This window comes from Diadema antillarum, unplaced genomic scaffold (assembly GCF_040938485.1).
Source record: "Diadema antillarum isolate AM-2024a unplaced genomic scaffold, OU_Dant_1.0 scf00000111, whole genome shotgun sequence".
Classification (NCBI taxonomy): Eukaryota; Metazoa; Echinodermata; class Echinoidea; order Diadematoida; family Diadematidae; genus Diadema; species Diadema antillarum.
The window spans coordinates 1,502,654-1,517,701 of record NW_027271000.1 but is presented as its reverse complement, the minus strand read 5'-3'; positions in this window follow the sequence as shown (position 1 = coordinate 1,517,701).

The window sequence follows — 15,048 nt, the reverse complement described above, 5'->3', positions numbered from 1 at the left end:
ATTCAACCGGGAATGATATCATGTTTTAGACTTCAATGACTGTAACATTGAATTTTTGTCATTTTTGATACAAGATCAATGGAAAATTGTGAGGGTATGATAATATCATACCCTCACAATTTTATGGCTAGCTTACTCATTTGCATATTCATATGCCTCTGTACTGTTTTGCAAAATTGGCAAAAACTTAAAACTGTCGTAACTTTCTTATTTTTCAACCGAGTCAAATTTTTACCATTGAACTAGTAAGAATCTTTTATTTTTATTTTTTATCAGACTAACTTATATTTGGACAGGATTTCCAGTGTAAAAAAGAAAAAAAAAACAAAAGAATACGTTAGCATATAAAATGAAATGACATTATCCACAAAACAGCCCAAGCCCCTCTCCCCCCAAAAAGGATTTTCAATAACAATGAAAACTCAAGACGACCAACAATAATATGGGAAAGATATTTTTTTTTTTGAAAAATACAAAGACCATCAAGATCTCATGCTCCTAACCCACTGATATTGGTGATAGAAAAATCCAACGTTTACTTTTCACAAAAGCGCTTGTATATATCGTAGGGTTTTGTTTTCACTGCAGTGACAACAAAACCCTACGATATACAGGAGCATTTGACATCCATTGATAAACATCTAAATTACCAATCAATTATTTATCATTATCATTATTATTCATTAAATTAATTCAAAAAATTTGATAATTAAAAATTAACGGGATTTAAACTGTATATCAATGTGTGAAAAGATATTATGGGTTAATCATGTCCACCATGACGCTATCTATAGATTGTAGAGCATTAAGTAAAAAGGGTATGGTCTATTTCTTATGTTCAGTATTGTTGTCTCGGCTATGTACATAGGTCTTCTCAGTAAGAGTTATTGGCTCTTCCTGGTTTCTGTCCGGCTTGTAACACCAAATGTCATTTATCAACAGATGATTTGGCTCCCCTTTCTATCTATCATTAATGTTAATGACTACATTATAACTATACAATCGAAGTTATTGTATCTAATATCATCATTATCATGCTAAATGATTACAAATAGACAATAATTGGATTATTATCTTTAGCGTTATCATTCTTGCTATGACAATCGTGCTATTTTTAATTAAAAAACAGAAGAACATTAGAAAAGGAAGAAAAAGAAGGAGAAGAAGAAACGCTTCAATCTTGACACGTGATTAGGGGGTTCACACAATATTTCAAAGAAAAATAGGGTCATGTCTTTTGACAGTGAATGAAAAAACAAAATAAAACAAAACGAGACAATTAAATGTAGCAATCACGGTTCCTTCTACATACAATACAGAGCCGAAATACTCCCTTTTCAAATGCGTAAATGTAGGAAGTAATGCACAGTAACTAAGGTTCATAAATGCCTTCACTTGAGGAAACACACCGGATTCATACTTGAGGTATTTCAGGCAGCATTTGCGTAATTTCCGCTAATATTCGTGATTATTAGACAATTTAGGTGGCAGTATTGGTCTGTTCATTTTGATCATTTTTGTTTAAGGTGATATCTGAGGAAGGCTGACGACAAAGGGAAAGAGGATAAATGATATTGTGTATCTTGTCTGTAATAGGTTGTACAGCCATTGCAACTCGGGCAATCAATGGATACTTCCATTGTGCTACCTATCGTTTATGGTTGGTATTACCTATTCTCCGTGACTCTGCTCTCAACGCATCTAGGACCCCGTTTACAGTGCGGGGCTGGGCCGAGCCGCGGCCGAGCCGCGGCCGAGCCTCGTAATTTTGTCCGTTTACACTGCCGGGCTCGGCCGCGCTTTTATTTCAAACCTTTCAATATTTTGTCGTAGTGGCGCTCTGCTTGTAAACTAGTGTCTTTTACAGGGACACTAAAACAAACGCAATTTGGTATAGTCTGGTTTTCAGACCCTTTGCCAACTGGATTCCGTGGCGACGAAGTCGCCGTTTGGGCAAAGACCTTTGCCGAAGGAAAAATCCTTTGCAGGACAAAACCACCTTAAACTATACTATTTTTCGACGTTGAGGGGGTTAATATCCTGAATAGCGAAATAGTACGGGCAGAGGGTTTGGAAGCCAGACTAAAATTGGCCGCCCATTTGGCCCAGTTTGCGTTTACACTGAGAAAAGGCCGAGACCACCTCCAGAGCGAGGCCAAATGCGAGGCCAATTTTGGCCCCGCATTTGGCCTTTTGCGCGTTTACACTGAAGCGGGACTGGGCCGAGCCGCGGCCGAGCCTCGGCCGAGCCTCGCACTGTAAACGGGGTCTAGGTAAAGAAGACGTTGGAGGCCTTAGAAGAGAATGAAACCAGTCTTTAGGCACTTTGTAAGAACTCTTGCTGAGACTGGTTCTAGGGAATCTAGGACTGGATTTTTTATAGCACAGAATGTTACGTGGCGTGAAAAATAAGTCTAACAGCAATATCTATCGATCTGCCAGATTCCCGCCCCATTGCACTTCATCTCTTTATGGCAAATGCTGTCCATCATACACGAATATCTTTTTATTCAGAGAATATCTGCAACAAAAGACGATGACATTCTCTCCCACACAGTTCAGGTCCGACCCGTTTAATTCGAGACAGCCTGATCCCTGTTACACATTTTATGGGGGAAACCCGTCACTCTGAATAATCATGAGAAGAGCTTTGTGAAGGGACATATTCCTCCGTCAGTCGCGTAAATTGCCTACAAAGTTGTGTTAAGTAGTTGATCCCTTTCCTGTTTGAGTAAATACTAATTTTCCCAAAAGAGTCTGCAGAATATAGACAGCCAAGTTGTTTCTTTACCATGCTGAGTGCTGTACATACAGCATGTTGTGGTCTATTCTACTCGTATTAATACCAGTCTGCGGTCTGACACAGATTGAATTAGGAGTATAGGCTACTGAACATGGAAGTGATATACAAGTATTAAGCAAATATTCTTACCCAACAATAACTGCAGAGGGCCGAAAGATGCGATATTGTCTGGCATACACACGTTATCATAATGCATTTAAATTAATTACTCCTATAACATTACTCATATTTTTGTTTGGATGAGAAGGTTGATGATTTTTCAGAATGATTTTATTTCAAAATAGAAGAGAAATGAAATCAAACTAAACCATAAAAAGCGCAAAGAAGGAGATAGATTGAATTTCAATGACTGTAGCTCACACATGACAGTTTGCATTTTATGAATCACATCTGATTAACACAAATCTAATGTATCATTTCCAACGAGATAATGTATCACGAAAGCTATTGAGGTATTTGTATTAATTTATTCATTTTTTTTTTTTGTTTGGACAAAGCTATATGGATTCAACTACGAGGCCGATGGCTGTAATTCCCTTAGACGGACAAAAAGCAAAGACGAGAAAATGCATTGCCTATAAAGGCCTAAGGGTACGCTAGGGTACATGTATGGTATTGGTTGAGGTGAGTATTCAGCATTTAACTTTTTTACAAGAAACATAGAAACCATTTTATGAAATTTTAAAGAGCCTCCAATTCTTTTGATGAAAATCCTTTTTGGAATGGCTGAGATATCCAAAAATAAAGAAACAAAAGCAATCTTTATAAAAGGTGGGTCCCACCTTTCATTAGGATTGCTCTGTTTTGGGTGCCTCAGCCATTTCAAGATCAATTTTCATCAAATTAACTATGAATTCATCTTAGGATTATAGTCATGTTCTTATACATTTCATAAGAGGTTTCTCATCTAAAAAAAAAATCATCAAAAGCATTAAAACACTTGAAGCCATTTCTCAACAGAAACTATATCACCCTTTAAAGGAATTGTACAGTTTTGATTGAGAATTGATTTTAGGTCTCAAACATTTTTTGGTGAGATAATGAGAAACCTCAAAGGATTTTCATAGTTGTGTAAACTTCATTTTTTTTCTCATGTTATACACTGTGTTGCCATGGCAACAGCGTTTTTATTGACAATCGCAGAAATTGCCGATGTATGTATTTTTCTAAGATTTTGAGCATTCGACATGAGATATGATATACAGCTGCATGTGAATGTCAGTGGGCAGTATATACTTATTCAATGTTGAGTAATATATTGTTATGGTAATAACTTTGTTATTAGTATAATAAGATGGTTGCTGGTTGAGTTCATTTTTTTCCGTTTTGGGTGGGGGTATTCATCAACTTTCAGTGACAGTCTTAATTTTTGATGAAATTTGTGGTTAATTGTTTGGTTATAATAGACACATAGGCCCAACATGGTATTATTGCCTGTTTGATTAGTAAGCGTGTAATTGTCAGTGTATAGTTATTGTATGACTGTATGTAGGGGACTCGGTGGAAGAACTGTACTTGTCCACATACAGTGTGTTGTATTTGATGTATATGTCTTTGTTTTGTCTACTGTAATGTTTGTTTGTTCAGGGCCCCCAGTAAGAACAGTACCTGCCCACTGATGGGGCTACCCTGTTGAAAGAAGACTGAATAAATAAGTAAATATATGAATAAAAACCTCTTATGAAATATGAAAGGCCATGTAATTCTATGAGGAATTCGGGTGCTGTTCGTTATTCCGAAGGTTCGCTATTCCGAAGGTTCGTTATTCCGAAGGGTCGTTAATCCGAAACACGCGAATTCCCTGTACCTGCAGGTTCGTAAATCCGAAAATGAAAAAGGGTTCGTCAATCCGAAAATTTATGGCGTTATGACGAAGGTTCGTTATTCCGAAGATTGGTTGATCCGAAAATGAAATTCGGAACAATGAACCTTCGGAATAACGAATCTTAGGAATAAAGAGCCTTCGGAATAACGAACCTTCGGAATAACGAGCTGCAACTGAGGAATTCAACATTTATTTGACAAAAATTGGTTATGAAATGGCAGTGATATTCAAAAATCCCCATTTTTCTCTCTCTTCTTTCTTTCTATAAAACAACAACATATCCAAAAAAAAAGTGATTCTTATGAATTGTGGAACCCACACCTCGTTGCGATCGCTTTGTTTTACTTTGTTTTTGGACGTGTCAGTCATTCCAAACCCGATTTTCATCAAATAAACTTTGAATTCCTTTTAAAATGGTATGCTCTGTTTTATATCACAAGTGTTTTCTTGGTATCTCGCAAAAAGTTAAAAGCCAAATTTTCATCTCCATTAATACCTGTACCATCCCTTTAATGAATACTTCCATAGTGCTACCTTATTCTTCAATGATGGTTGTCATTCTTCTCGAGAAGGCACTTTCACTCAGTCACTATGCTCTTGACGTACTATTTTTTAAAATAACGATGTTGGAGAAGCCTCCCAAGAAAGAGAAACTAGTCTTCGCGGACATATTGTAAGAAAAAAATATTACTCCAGTTCCTTTCGAGTTGAAAGTAGGCTCGGTGTCCATTATGGGATTTTTCAAAGAACGGATGGAAAAAAAAAACTCCTTGGTCATGTTGATGTTACATAGCATTTCAACAGACACACATTAATTTCTGTTGATTTGCCAGATCTCCACCTCCCTCGTCGCCCCCCCCCCCCCCAACATTGTTCTTGGTGAAGTGTGGCTTTTACCTAACGGCTTCTATCTATGTTGTACATGAATATATCTCCATTCAACAAACATTCTTGGGTATACGCCTTCACAATCAGGTTGCAACAAAAGGCGGCACTATGATGACCTCTCCCAGAGCACTGCAGGTTAAACTCATTGTCTATGAGAAAACATGATTCCCTGTTAGTTCGATTGAGAAACCCGTCACACTGGATATTAAGGAGGGGACTATCAAGTGAAACATTCCTCAATTATACGCGTAATCTACCAGCCAAGTTGTGACTACTTTGCGTGGATCCCCTCTCCAGCTTATTTTTTGATATTTATTCACAAGGATTCTCAGAGTTAAATAACGTCCAATTTACGTTATTTATACTATTCTTGATGCTGTACCTACATCAGGTCTTGGTCTCTCCTAATGTTTTTATAACAGTCTGGACATAGGTCTAAATCAGGAATATCAAACCCGACAGTAAAGCTGCGCATGGTAAGCATAAGAATTCCACAGCATATTTGGACGTATGTTAAGCCGCCATTTATTAGCTTGCTTAAAATCAAGAAAAATGTAGAGGATCGCATTCGCATTAATCCTCCCTCGTTTGTTTCAAAGGTATATGTTATGATCATTGATGACACCTATCGATATTTTGATATTTTTGTGTTGTTGAAAAAGCTGTCACTGGACGACTCTACTGTATATATAAATGAAAAGCAATTGCTCTGAATGTTGTTCCTTTTTTAGATATGTTCTAGCTCCCTTTCGTTTACTGTTAACGTAGGTTCTAATACTATGTTATGCCACACCTCCCTGATATAGTTGTCGTAACTGTGTCACTTCTAAATGCTTCTATTAAACATCTTCCGATGTTATCGGGGATATACCAATCAGAAAAACGGTGTAAAATATCGGTGTCTATACCTGAGCTCCTTCAAGGGTCTATAAGTCAAAGGTTTATTACCGTTGACGTGGAATTCTACATCATGTTCGAATCTATTTTACATAATCCAGTGATAAGAAAGTGTGAAATAAGAACAGAACAATAAGAATGTGTAAAAATCTAAAAGAAAATTGTGATGTGATTACATTAGTATACCGCTGCCGATTTCGATATGGAGTTGCGGCTAGTGTAACTGGTTTGTGAAAACATATCATAGGAAACTTTGAAATTTCAAAATGTCATATGATACTTACGATTTTGATGAAACTTCTACGATTCTTTCTGCCTTATTTTGTTCCATTCAAGCCAACAAAGCACAACATTTCCACTTTGAAACCTAAGGGGGGAAAAGACCTCGAATATGCATCCTTTTTAAAGTGAATTACACATGTATTACCCCAACCTCTCAGGAAAATGTGTTCTCTGCACACCATTAATCCGCACAAAATTCAGGACCGATGAATTCTATCGATGGAAAGCTTTATCAATCCTCACCTGAAATAAACTTGCAAATCAAGATCAATAACTTTTGAAATTTCCTGTCTAAACTTGCAGTATATTCTAATCACAAATTCTACAAAAGCAGTAAAAATGAAATTATTGTTCCTCTACTAGTGTAATTAGGTACACATTGTACTACATAATGCTTCACGGACTTTTTCCATTGCATAACGGAAAAAAAATCTTCTTTTTCCTTGGAAAAAGAAATGTTGGGTCCCGTTACCTTTGAATGCCATTTTCGTTTTGTTATGCTCGAATTTGATGTAATAGAATACTATATGTGTAAACGCTTTTTGTTACTGTTCCTTGTCTCCAGACGAACGGCATGGCAACGTTTCATCAAATCATCACTCAGAATCTGGAGTGTCCAGTCTGTATGACACTTTTCAACCAACCCAAATCACTGACATGTTCTCACACCTTCTGTAAAGACTGCCTGAAGCGAATCTTTAAAACTCAGCGTGATCAACAAACTATAGCATGCCCTGTGTGCAGGAAAAGAACGCCCGTACCCAGTGGAGATGTAGCTAACTTACCAACTAATGTACCGCTGAGCTCTCTGGTAGTCGAAATGAAAATTAAGAGTCCCCCTTGCACAGTTTGTGAGGTAGACGAAAAGCTGCCAGCTGTGTCCTACTGTCAGGACTGTGGGACAAATATGTGTGAACCGTGTGCTAAACAACATTCGGGTTGGAAACCGTTCTCCAACCATGCAGTGGTGCCCGTAAAGGAGGTGATATCACGGAAAATTCCGCTGAATAGGCGACAAATGTGTAAGAAACATCCCGGAGAATTTAAAGATTACTTCTGTCCTGGATGTCAAGCATATATCTGCTTTCGATGTGGGGTTTTGGAACAATCGCAAAAGGGGCATGAAATGGTCGAGGCGTCTACCCATGAGGAGAAAGTAAGGAACAATATCAAGGACCTGAAGGAAAGAGCAAAAGTAAAGAAAACAACAGTTGGAAAACACATCGAATTGATAGATTCAGAACGCAAGAAAATAAAAGATTTGATGAGAAACCATTACGATGACATTGACAAGACATATGGGGAATGCATGCATATATTGTCAGAGAGAAAAAAGGCGCTGAAAGGTCAAGTCGAAAGTTGGTCTGAAATTTTTGAACAAGAATTACAAGTCCGACGCGAAGAGAGTGGCGAAGCAATCAGCCACATAAACACTGTGGAAGAGCTTGTAAGTAACGGTATGACGGTAGGCCAACCACTAGAGAAAGACGCCTTCTTAGTACACAACATGATGTGTGAGAACTTGGAGAGCATTCTGGGTCGAGATGATCCTGACGACCACTCACTGAGAGGTGTGGCAGAACGAGCTCAGAAGATTTCATTCCGTAAACTCGTGAAAGAAGAAGAACTTTGTCTTGGAGAGTTCGAATTATATCAGGAGGATCCGAAAGAAGACGAAGAGGCCACTTCACCTGGTGCCCGGAAGCCATGGCAATTAGGCCTACGTTTCAGGCCACTATGGACGAAGTGAGATGGACGTGAGACAACGGGGACTTGATGGGCAAATGTAACAGGGTGTGATTGCCCTGTCAGGATTTGAAACTGTCACCCCAAAAAATAAGTAAATAAATAAAAAATAAAACAATAAAAAAAAATGCCACAGCAGTCACAGTGCTGATGAGAAGGCAAGTAGGTCCTATAATAAAACCTGACCAACGCATGGTTGACAGCGCGTAATAGGCCGTAACAAAACTTGGACGCTGTCTGTAGTTTGACGTGACGAGAAATATATGTGTAGTCTATAGCTTGACAAGACACGGTGAAGACGGCGTCTAGTAGCTACATGTTCACTTGAGCAAGAATAAAGGGAAGAAATACCTTGATGGAGAACTGTATGTATACCTACCCAGTTGTTTGTCGAGATGATTCGATCGTAGTAGCCTGGATGAATAATTATGTGAGGGTCTTTTGCAGTGTTTTTAGTATCAATTGATACACAGAGTATTTGGAGCACAGAATTTTGATATGCGAACTCGACCCAAACTTTGGAATAACTAAAATGATTAAAAGAGTCTTCTAAATCCATTATTTTCGTATACAAACTGAAGAAACACTTGTTCTTGAAATGCAACATTAGATGAAATTGCATGTGAAATTGTACTTGTGTTTTCACTAGTCCTGACAATGGATCGGCTTGTTCCAGTTTACAGACCTGTCTACTTTTTTTTTTCTCTGCCCCTTCTTTTCTGTTCTTCGTTGTTGTGTATTGTCACTGTGTTCTCTTTCTTATGTTGCATCTTTTATGCAGTTTTGCATGTGTGTGTGTGTGTGTGTGTGTGTGTGTGTGTGTGTGTGTGTGTGTGTAATTACGTGTGTATATGTGTATACGTATGGGCATCATTGTTTTGTTGTTGTTCTCACGGTATTTCTGGGTACGCGCCGTTCAATAGATATAGTGACTACACTATAATAGTAACACAAAGGTTTATTTCATCTATACGTTGTAATGTTTACTTTTTACACTTTTTGACAACTATATCATTACCTGAATAGCATTAACGCTTATCAATTCTAGTTGTACATGATGGATTCTGGATGATACGTGACTTACATAAAATATCGTTACGTATGGCGATAGCCACGTTTTACAGTGGACGATTTTTTTCCCCCATCGTTGTACAGGTGTACTTGCTTTTCTGTCAGCCTTTCTAAGTGTATATGTATTGTTGGTTTTTTTTTTATTATTCTACTAAATTGTAAATGTATTTCATGATATCATTTACGATACATATTGTATCATGTATTTCTTACGAATATTGATATAACAATGACTTTTGTAAAATACATGCTTTGCATTTTGTTTCATCCTTTTGTAATATAGGAATGAATGACAATTTAATTTAAATGAAATAAAAATAGTGTTATTACATGTTATCTTAATAATGTACCATGAAAAGCCTACTAAGTTAGAATTTGTTTGACCAAGAATTCAATATGTAAAATAAAGATTACTAGCACGTGATCTGAAAAAAAACACACAATAAGGTAAGAAGAGAAATTAATTACTTCTAATCTTTGCTATCGGTCCATATACTGACATAACACAAGAGGAAACAGTATAACATCAGAATATTGTTAAACACTGGTAAGATTAATGGAAGTAACTCTACTTCTGAGCTACTATTACATGTGTAGCTGTAGTGGTGATTTAGTAGGAGTAGAATGATGGAAGATTCCCCTTCATGTGGAAATTATACAATTTCAATGTTGTCACTTCTATAACCTTTTTGTAAATGTTGAATTTTACACTAAAATGTTTGAGTGCCATTTTTGAAATGGCAGTTTAACATTCTGAGTGCTAAACTAAACATTTTGAGTGCTAAAGTTAAAACTGTACAAGTAAGTTGGAAGAGTGACAACATTTGAAATGTTGATATAACATTTAATTTGTTAGAGTTTAGGGAGGTAATTCAAATCAATTGTACCTCAAGATAACATGAAGGTGGACCTTCTTTGCAAGGACCAATGTAAATATCACATATATCATGCATAGACAATATGTATTTTAGCTTTCATTTATTGATTTGTCACTATCATGGCCAGAACGAGAGCAATATCCTCTTCTCATCAAAGTCCCCAACAGTGATTATCATTTGTTCTAAAACAGGTCCCAATTCCTTGTGGTAAACAAAATTTCTGAATGCGCAGGTTACTATAACGACAAAGGCAAGGATACCGGGTTATGTAGCATTGCTAACTGGTCAATTGTCCTCACAAATAGAAATTAAATGAACGAAAATGAAGCACTTGGCTAATTTAGCTAGTTTCTCGATCTGATTTAGGAACTTGTAATTTCGGTGATGCTCTTCGATTTTCTCAGATTTTTTTCTCAAATAATTACTTTCAAAATGTTAGAGAATATCGAGTGTATATGACACGCTCGGGGACAAAGATAGAAAACTAAATACAGGAAGTATCGTTACAAAAGCATGTGATTAAAATATGTAATGTTTTTGACATACATGAACACAAAAAAGTTTATTTACCGTTGTGTATCGTAAACCTTTAATATAACATAATACCCATTTTGTGTATATCCAATACTACATTCAACACGTAGAATGTGAACTACACATTAGAGTTTGCCAATTAACCATACTCGTCATTCTATGATAATATGTGAATATATCACGTAATTGAAACTCGCTGTCGTCGGAAAAACCATTGTAATGGCACAATAAAGAAGAGAGTGTTTCGGCCCATGAGTTAGCGACACTGCTTATTCAGAATCAGGAGTATTTCACAATACTCACCAAAAAGGTTGATTTCATTGCTAAACCCTAACCAATACATTGTTGTAAAGCTTCATGTATGCTTATTGATTGTAAGTTCTGTTGTGTCGTATACATGTAAAAATGAGCAACGATCCTGTAAGTTTTCGCCTATCTACACTGCAATTTGCTTTTTAAACTGCTTTGTAATGCTATGTCACGCTGTGTCATAATGTCACAGCATTAATTAATCTTTTTTGTCAATGTTATGAGGTATATCGCTTTGTTGTATTAAAGTTTGTTGGTGTCTGTTGAAGTAAGGACGTTGTGGGGAATATGAAGTTCTCATTGAACTTAAAATCCTCCGTCAAGTTGTATTCGTTGAAACTGATGAGCAAAGTTCCCTTCATTAACGCAAATAAAAACACAGCATAAGCTTAAAGGGATCGTATAGTTGGTTGAGACCTAATTTCAGGTTTCTAACATTTTTTGGTGAGATAATGAAAAACCTCTTATCAAATATGAAAGAGCACGTAATTCCATGAGGAATTCAACGTGTATTTGATGAAAATTGGTTTTGAAATGGCTGAGATATCCAAAACAGAGCGATTCTAATAAAGTGTGGGACCCACACTTTATTACGATCGCTTTGTTTTACTTTGTTTTGGGATGTTTCAGTTATTCCAAACCCGATTTTCATCAAATAAACATTAAATTCCTCTTAAAATGGTATGCTCTGTACTATTTCAAAAGTGTTTTCTTGGTATCTTGCAGAAATTTAAAAGCCCAATTTTCATCTCCACCAATACTGTACCATCCCTTTAAAGTGATCACAATCAGCACTGGTATGGGGCGGAAGCTCGAGAAGTCGAGTGGAAATAGTTATTATGATGTCTGTCTAGCAATCAGGAATCCCACCCCCCCCCCCCCCGAGTGAAGTTTATGTGCTCATCATATTTTCCTTAGCTATCATACGAAAAATCGGTTTATATTTACGTCGATGAAGGACAAGTTGCAAATTAATTGATATATTGAAGCAAAGCTTGCCTTTTCCTTTTTGAAGTCTTGTGAGTAAGACCAAGAAGTTTAAATAACAAACAAAGAAAGAAAGAATATGAAGGAGTGATGATACCGTTACCCATCCTACAACGTCACCTGACTGTCTAGTCATTTGACGAGCTGCCTCTTGATTTAACCCTTGCGTTGAAGTGACGCCATGGACATGTATCAAGTACGCTTGAAAGTAAATTCCTTACACACTAAAATCAAAGTTTGAAAGTAGGTAGAGCATTAACTAGGCTTTGAGACTTTTGCTGATCAGTCGACTAAATGCAAGGTCGGGACAATCTTCGAATATCAAACTATTCTAAACTCAGCCCCAAACGAAATATCTCGTAGATTAAAACATATGCAGAATCTATTTTTGTTCTTATTTCTCGATGATAGTTATACTTGAGCATACAAATCGTCCTGTTTTGTTAATATGCCATTCCCATCTTGATTAAGTATTATTGCATAAGCGTTTGGTTTTTGCCTGGCTTATGTAGGCCCATGTATTATGTACATGATATATACACCAATGAACAGCGTAGCATTCATGAATGTGTTGAACTATATGAAGTAGCTGTGTATCAAAATATTGTATCTTGTATTGGTAACTTCAAAGTTATGATTTTAAACGCTCAAGAATAGAATCACATTCTATTCCTTATTTACCAGCATAATAAGCTTTAGTTACTATACTCGCTTTCATTATGATGTAGGCATAACAATTATGACAAATCAAACTCTATCTTCGATTGCAAGAAGAAATTGTTGTTTTCCATTCAATGTTCTTAACACTTAAAAATAGATTGAAGGATTTCTGTAAAAGCTGTTGTCTTTAGAAACAGATGCACACACATACCTTTCCTATAAATCTGTCCACAAAAGTAGATCAATGTCCGCGTTTTCATTTCTATCATGTCTATCTCAAAGTTATTCTACAGAGAGAATGTTTGCACATGTGACAAGTCTGTGTTCTGTTTGAGTACTTTTTTTTTTTGCGTGAGCGTGTGTTTGTGTATGTGTGTGTGAGTCGTGGTCAAGGTACACCGAAGATTCATAATTACCTGGTAAATAATTGTTTTAGGCATATATTGTTAGAGGCTTTGACCTTACATCTACAAATCATGCAATCAGCCAAATAGTAACAACACATAATAAAATAGGAGAGTACGCAGGATCATACTTTCTCTTCGAATCCTTCCTTCTCAATGAAAACAGCTTATAGCCAAACCGTAAAAAAAAAGAAATTAAAATAAGAGTCTCACGTGTAACATACATATGACTTTAAATACGTGTATGTGTCTGTGAAACGGAAAGTGTTTATACAGATGTCTGAAAATTATTTACACCCATGTACTTTTTTGGTGTCAATTCTCATAAAATCATATATTTACATCAAATCTATAGCATAAATTGTCATACTAAATTGTTATTTTTTTAGTTTATCTCTTTATTATTACTATTATTGTTATTATTATTATTATTATTTTCATCATTATTATTAGTATTATCTGGCAATTCGACATGAAATACAAGTGGACATAGAATACAAACAGAAAAAATTATTACGTCAAATAAAGATTGTGGTGATTCTAAATAGATGCATGTCGCTGGTTGTCAGGGGAGGAAAGGGCATACTTAATCACCAAGGTTCGAGGCCTTCCTCCCCGACCATAGCATACACCCGGAATCAGCTATATTAATGAAACACAATCAGACGATTACAAACATTATCAAATAATACATTATTACACAAAAGTATGCACTAAATTAAAAAAAACCACATAGAACTAAAAATATCACTGAATAATTATTATGACCGATGCCCACCCTGACCTGATGGCGTTACCTTATTCAACAAAACCGATGATTTGATATGTTCTTTTGAAAGAACAAAAAGAAATGTCTTACAAGTAAGACGGCAACACATTGCCCAACAATGATCAAAGATATGTTCGGCTCATTTAAAATTGGTCACCCTTGCCAAATCTCAATTCAGAAATCCAGCCAATGGAATGAACAAAATACTGATAATATGCATTTGCATTACAAAAGAAATGTAAGGAGATCTATCATTAAAGATTTTCCAGACTTTACCCCAACTCGGATATTAGTCGTCAATATTGATCGAACGTCATTTGTAACAACAACATGATGCACTAAATCTAAGTACGTTCCCAGCGAGAACTCTTACATGAAAGAAAAAAAAATCAAATAATTGAGGACAACCAAAAAAGATTTAAATCTCAATTAACTATTGAATTGAAACTATTGAATTGAATATTAACATTGTCATGCAATTGAAGTAAACCCAAATTTACTTTAATTGGTAGATGACACCTAACTACATTTAGTACATACTAAAAACACTTACCAGAAAAAAAAAGCATTGAAAATGTACAAGTGCATTAATTTTGCAGTGAACTGTATAGTGATAGTCTTTATCTAATTTTTGAAAAAAAATATGACGTGACTGTTATCATACAATAATCAAATGGTCAAATTATATTAATGATAAAGATTATTGCTATAGAGATGGGATACGTCGTTCTGCCAAACTAGATTGGTGCTTGATTTGCAGCGTGGGTATGTGTAACTCAAGATACGTTCTCTTGACATACTGATGTGTCTCTGCGGGAGGATGCTTTCGCGTTGTAAGCCAGGATCCGTTCTCTTGGCTAATTGATAATTCGCCGCGTGAGGATGATCGCGCAACGTGGTAAAGTAAGGACAATGTCTTTGGCAAACTAGAATTACTCATCTGCAGATTGCTCTGATTTGGTAAAATGCTGTATCTTTTCCAAATATGGCAATTA